Raw genomic sequence first — 5,906 nt, 5'->3', positions numbered from 1 at the left:
TGCCCAGGCGGGTCTCGAACCCGCGGGCTCAGGCAATACACTCACCTTGGCCTCCCAAAGCACGGGATTACAGGCTGAGCCACCGAGTCCGGCGAGATTCTCTCTTAAAAAAAATAAAATGAAAGAAAGAAAAAAAAAAAGGAACATCCTAATTAATGAATTAATTTCCTGCTTAACCAAAAGTTTCAACTTCTGTTTCTCAAGGATCCACCCTTTACCCTGTACCAGAGGTTCATAATCTGTTCTGTGTTATGGACCCTTTTGGCAGTATTATGGACTGAAGTGTGTCTCCTTAAAATTCATGTTAAAGTCCAAACCCCCAATACCTTAAAACATGACTGTATTTGGAGATAGGTCTTTCTTTCTTTCTTTTTTTCCCTAAAGAAATGAGGTTGTGCTCTGTCACCCAGGCTGGAATGCAGTGGTGTAATCATAGCTCATTGTAGCCTCGAACTCCTGGGCTCTAGCAATCATCCCACCTCAGCCTCCCCAGGAGCTGGGACTACAGGCATGTGCTACCATGCCTAGCTTTTATTTTTTTGTTATGACAGGGTCTCACTATGTTGCCCAGGCTGGTCTCGAACTCCTAGGCTCAAGTAATCCTCCCACTTTTGCCTCCCAAAGTGCCAGGATGATAGGTGTGAGCCACTGCACCTGGCCGAGAAAGGGTCTTCAAGGTATTTAAGGCCAGGGTGTCTCATGCCTGTAATACCAGCACTTCAGGAGGCCAAGACGAGAAGACTGCTTGAACCCAAGACTTCCAGCCTGGGCAACATAGCAAGACCTCATCTTTATAAAAAATTTTTAAATTAGATGGATGAGGTAGGGTGTGCCTGTAGTCCCAGCCACTCGGGAGGCTGAGGTGGAAGGATTCCCTGGGTCCAGGAGGTCAAGCTGCAGGGAGCAGTGATCTGATCATACTCCAGCCTGGATGATAATTGAGTGAGATCCCAACTTAAAAAAAAAAAGTCATTATAAGCTTTGTTCAAAAAAATAAAAATTATTTAAGTTAAAATAAGATCATTAGGATAGGTCCTAATCCAGTATAACTAGTGTCTTTAAGTGATGAGGAAATCTGGACACAGACGTGTAAGGAAGAAAGACCATGGGAAGACACAAGGAGACAATTATCTACAAAGGAGAGAGGTCTTAGAAGAAACCAGCTCTGTTGACAATTTAATCTCAGACTCTAGCCTCCAAAACTGAGAAGATTACTTTCGGTTGCTTCAGCCACAGTATAGTATTTTGTTTCGGCAGCCCTACAAACTAATACAGTCAGTTTAGGAAATGTGTGACTCCCTTCTTAGAATGTTTTTAATAGATTATAAGAGAAGCCAATTATAATAAAATATAGCTCTACCGACACACTTTGGGAGGGCCGAGAATCACACGGTAGGAACCCCCCCCTTTCTCAGGCAATTTACTATCACAGCTTCAGCTTCTCCCTAAATACTCATCATTCCAACTTCAGATCTTTTTCTCAAGCTCTAACCAGTGCCCAGATCCATATCCCGAACTTCTTACTGGACATCAATATCAACCATCTGAGGTCTCCGGGGTGTCTCAAACTCTACACATCCGAACCACTGTTAATCTCGGCATTGCCTATCCCAGCTGGTGACTCCCGTTCTCAAAAGCAAAAACCTGAGTTATTGTGGACCTTCATCTTCTAAGTTCTGCCAAAATTTCTGCTAAATATTTCTCAAATCCGCTCCTCTTGAGCACCATTGCCGCTGCCTCCAGGGGCAATGGAATGAGCTCTTATCTCAACGCGGAACAATTTCCTACAGGTATTTATTTGTCTGTCTCTTTACCTTCTCCATCTTCCCTTCAAATTGCTGTATCATGCTCTTTCAAAATTGAGACTCTAATCATCTGGGACACAGATCCTCCAATGAAAATGAGGGGGTGAATCATTCAGTGGTTTCTCATCACCTACAAGATAAAATCCAAATGGTTCTAGCCAGGTGATATTCATGGCCTGGCATAATCTGGCAGCAGCCTCACTTCTCACCTCATACGCTAGTATTACTGAATAACGTCATTTCCTGAACATACCACGCCCTCTCACTCGGCTAACCTCTGCATATGCTGACCGCTCCCACCATCATCCCCATCACCTCTCTTGACTTCCCCACACTGAGTCAATCAGTTTCTTGTCTGTTACCTTTGCACCTTCTATATGTTGTTATTAATGAGACTACTTCACTGAATCACAGTTGCCATTTCTCATCAGTGTAAGATGATACCAACTATAAGATACACCAGTAGTTCATGTATCACTAAGAAAAAAATATTGCACCAATTAAACTCTGCCACACCATCAATATTCAGACACATTCCAACTTGAACTATTTAAATGTGGAAAAAAATGTACAACTAAAAATAAATAAAATATGATGTCTTAACTGACTCATATACACGAACAGCTTTTTCTTTTTTGAGTTGGAGTCTCACTCCACTGTCCAGGTTGGAGTGCAGTGGCATGCACACTCATGGCCACCCCGTTGACTTGCTGGGCTCTGGTCATCCTTCCACCTCAGCCTTCCAAGTTGCCGGAACTACAGGTGCGCACTACCACGCCCAGCTAATTTTTTATTTATTGTAGAGATGAGGTCTTGCCAAGTTGCCCAGGCTGGTCTCGAACCCGCAGGCTTAGGCAATCCACTCGCCTCGGCCTCCCAAAGGGCTGGGATTACAGGCTGAGCCACCAAGCCCTGCCAAGAACAGCTTCCTGAAGGTAGTAGAGCCTATACCTGGCACACAGCAAGCACTCAAAAAAACATTTTTGTGAAATGAAAAATCTAACAAATCAGTTAATTTTCTTGTCCTAATTAGTATGGTAAACTGAATTTTAAAACTCAATTCTTACAATTTTACATATGTTCCTTTTCAAGGATGGAAGATACTTCTAATTCCTGTACCTTGTTTTGTGAAAAGTCAAGCAAGCACCAATGAATTCAAAGTAGAAGAGTGCAAAGAGACATAGGAGGCTTAGTATCGTTACCACAGATTTCTGGATGTTTAAACCTAGGATGCAACTTCCAGTGGGTAAAAATCTTCAAGAACTGAATCCCTTTTCTACTACCATGCTCATTTCCATTTTTTGGAGCAGTCTGATGTGTTTCCCCAGAGTAAATGACTTCCAAGTTTAGGGGTGATGTGATTTTCTGGGGAAACGCAAAGGAATGATGGCAATTTTCTAATCTGATATTAAAACATTCCAGTGCAATAATGAAGACTAATGACTTTGCCTTAGTCCTTAGGCAGGGAGGTTATCTTATTTTTGTTTGGATCAGAGTGCCACCAGAATTGGAGACCATCTCACGGAGAAGATGATTTTGAAACATGTCTAAGGTTAGAGATTTAGGGGTAGGGGAATGAAACACTGATGAAATTAACACTTTATCAAAGGGGCTGGCAGCACACCTGTTTATTTTTATCATGTAAAGGAATCTGAAGCAGAGAGGCATCACGAGGTGATTATAAGAGCAATAAGTAGGTCCTGAAACCAGTAAGAAAGTACTGAAATCCAAATGAAGTATGCATTATACCTAACACTAAAGATGAGTGTTAGATTTGGTCAGAAATAATTATTAGAATAAGACAGCCATAAATTTTAAAATTTAAGCTACACAGATTTTTGTTGTTGTTGAGTTGTAGTTTCACTCTGTCGCCCAGACTGGAGTGCAGTGGCACAATCACCGCCACCCCAGTGTCGACCTGCTGGGCTCTGGCGATCCTTCCACCTCAGCCTTCCAAGTAGCTGAAATTACAGGGCGTGCTACCATGCCCGGCTAACTTTTTTTTTTTATTACTGTAGAGACAAGGTCTCGCTAAGTTGCCTGGACTGGTCTTGAGCCTATGGGCTCAGGCAATTCACTCGCCTCGGCCTCCCAAAATGCTGGGATTACAGGCTGAGCCGCCGAGCCTGGCCTACACAGATCTTTTAAATAAACAAGCAGGTTAAAAATGGAGTTTATTAAGTTAATTACTCAAAATTTAAGTGGGAGGTTTGGTTGCTTTTAATAGGAAACTCTTTGGAAAATACGAATCACCATCAATACTGAAGATACAGTGGTAGCTCAAACACAAAACATATGCTTATTTCTTGCAAGTTTTAAATACTTTACTGGTGAAACAGATTTTAAGACATATTCCTCTACATAAGCCAATAAGAAGCAGAATGTTTATTCTAAATTACCTAAACCATACCGACCGGATCATGCTGTGGTTATACACTTGAAAAAGTACTTACAGAGAAAAAAACAAACATTAAAAAAAAAAAAAACAGGCAGGGGTTTTTCTGAAATGTCTTTTCTTTATCCTAGAGATCTCTGTCCCTGACTTACTAGGAAATTATGTAACTTTGGGCTGGTTACTTACTCTTTTCTAAACTTCATTTTCTTCTTCAATAACATGGGGATAGTAGTACCTGCTACTATGGCTGTTGTAGATTAAATGAGATAATGCATGGGTAAATGAAATGCAAGTAAAGCCTTTGGATCGTTAGTGGCTCACAGGATGCACTCAATAAACGTCAGCTGCTAACAGTATTCTCTGCTTCTATCCTAGTCTTATTAAAATATGGCCTGTAAGGAATAATGGACTGCCTCCAGATCCTGGATCAGTGAGCCAGAAGGTTGTAAATACAGTCAATAGAATCTACAAAGCAAAAGCACACAGACCCAGCTTTTCTGTCAGACATGCATCCTCAGACAAGGAAAAGGTAAATCATGAAATCCCTCTAAGTGGCCAAGAAAGGTGGCTCATGCCTGTAATCCCAACACTTTGGGAGGCCAAGGCATGAGGACTGCTTGAGCCCAGTAGTTCGAGACCAGCCTAGGCAACATAGCAAGACCTTGCCTCTACACAAATAAATAAATAAAAATAAAAATTTAAAAAATCCTCTAAACCTTCTCCAAAGGTCTAAAAATGGAAAAACTACTGACTCTCACATTGAGAAATCAAAAACAAAGACATATACAAGGAGGAAGGAGATGGTGAAGGTCAGCATCCCAACTCAGGAGAGTCTCTGAAACTATACTCCCCAAATTAAAAACTTTGAAAACCTTGTTTTTGTTATATCCTACCTATATAAAATGCCATCCTCTTCAGAAACGCATCATTACTAGAAACAGTAACAATAGCAATGCTCTGGAATTGTCTTCTGGGTTTCTCACTCATCAAACATAAACCAAAATATGAATCACATAGATCATCTAGGGATCTTGCCAAAAAAAAAAAAAAAAAAAAAAGCGGAGTCTCTAATTCAGTAGATTCAGGGTGCGGCTTGAGAGTCTGTACGGCTTGCAGGTGATGCTGACACTGCTCATCTAAGGTCCACACTGCAGCGATGTAGCATTATCTCATTTAACCTTCACTACTACCCCATGGGACAGGAATTATTCCACAAATGAGGCGCCTGAAATTGGGAAAAGTTAAGTAAATGGCCCAAGACCAAAACGCTAAATAGGGAGGCTGCTATTTCAATCCAGGTTTGTGTAATAATGCCAGCCCAGGGTGCTCGTTGCCTCACACCACACACTACCCAAGCAAACAGAAAGAACAGATACCCAAGACCCCAGTCAAACTTCTGGGCGTCCTTAAATGACACGTGTGCCCAAATTAATTCCAAACAGACCCGTCCACGAGTCACTCTGGGGACGCCGCGGCAACACATGGGCAGCAGCTGCCTAAAGGTGCGAGGCGGCGAGGGCGCAGGGCGCGGGCGGGGAGGAAGCTGCACCGCGAGAGCCTCCCTTCCCCGGCCAGTCCCACGTTGCGCGTTCGCTTTGCCATCCACGGGACGCGGCGGAGACCTCCGTCCACGCCTGCACACTGCCGGAACCCTCCAAGTTTACGCGGGCACACCCCGCCGGAGCCGAGATCCGGAGACACTCGGG

The 5,906-nt window shown here is 42.8% G+C and overlaps 1 protein-coding gene across 4 annotated transcripts in view; it reads right to left on the bottom strand.

Annotated features, from left to right (window-relative positions):
* The window catches only part of ACTL6A (actin like 6A), a 29,695-nt gene that overhangs the window by 23,304 nt on the left and 485 nt on the right, over positions 1-5,906 (bottom strand). The window contains exon 2 of one of the 4 annotated variants that reach the window (XM_021713574.1): positions 2,106-2,120. The exons of the other annotated variants lie outside the window; for them this stretch is intronic. The gene's annotated coding sequence lies outside the window, so the exon portion shown is untranslated. The remainder of the gene's footprint in view (positions 1-2,105; positions 2,121-5,906) is intronic. 4 annotated transcript variants of the gene reach the window in all.

This window comes from Carlito syrichta, unplaced genomic scaffold, assembly GCF_000164805.1.
Source record: "Carlito syrichta isolate Samal-C Ts95f unplaced genomic scaffold, Tarsius_syrichta-2.0.1 Scaffold92608, whole genome shotgun sequence".
Taxonomy (NCBI): Eukaryota; Metazoa; Chordata; class Mammalia; order Primates; family Tarsiidae; genus Carlito; species Carlito syrichta.
This window is presented reverse-complemented; position numbering and strand designations above follow the sequence as displayed.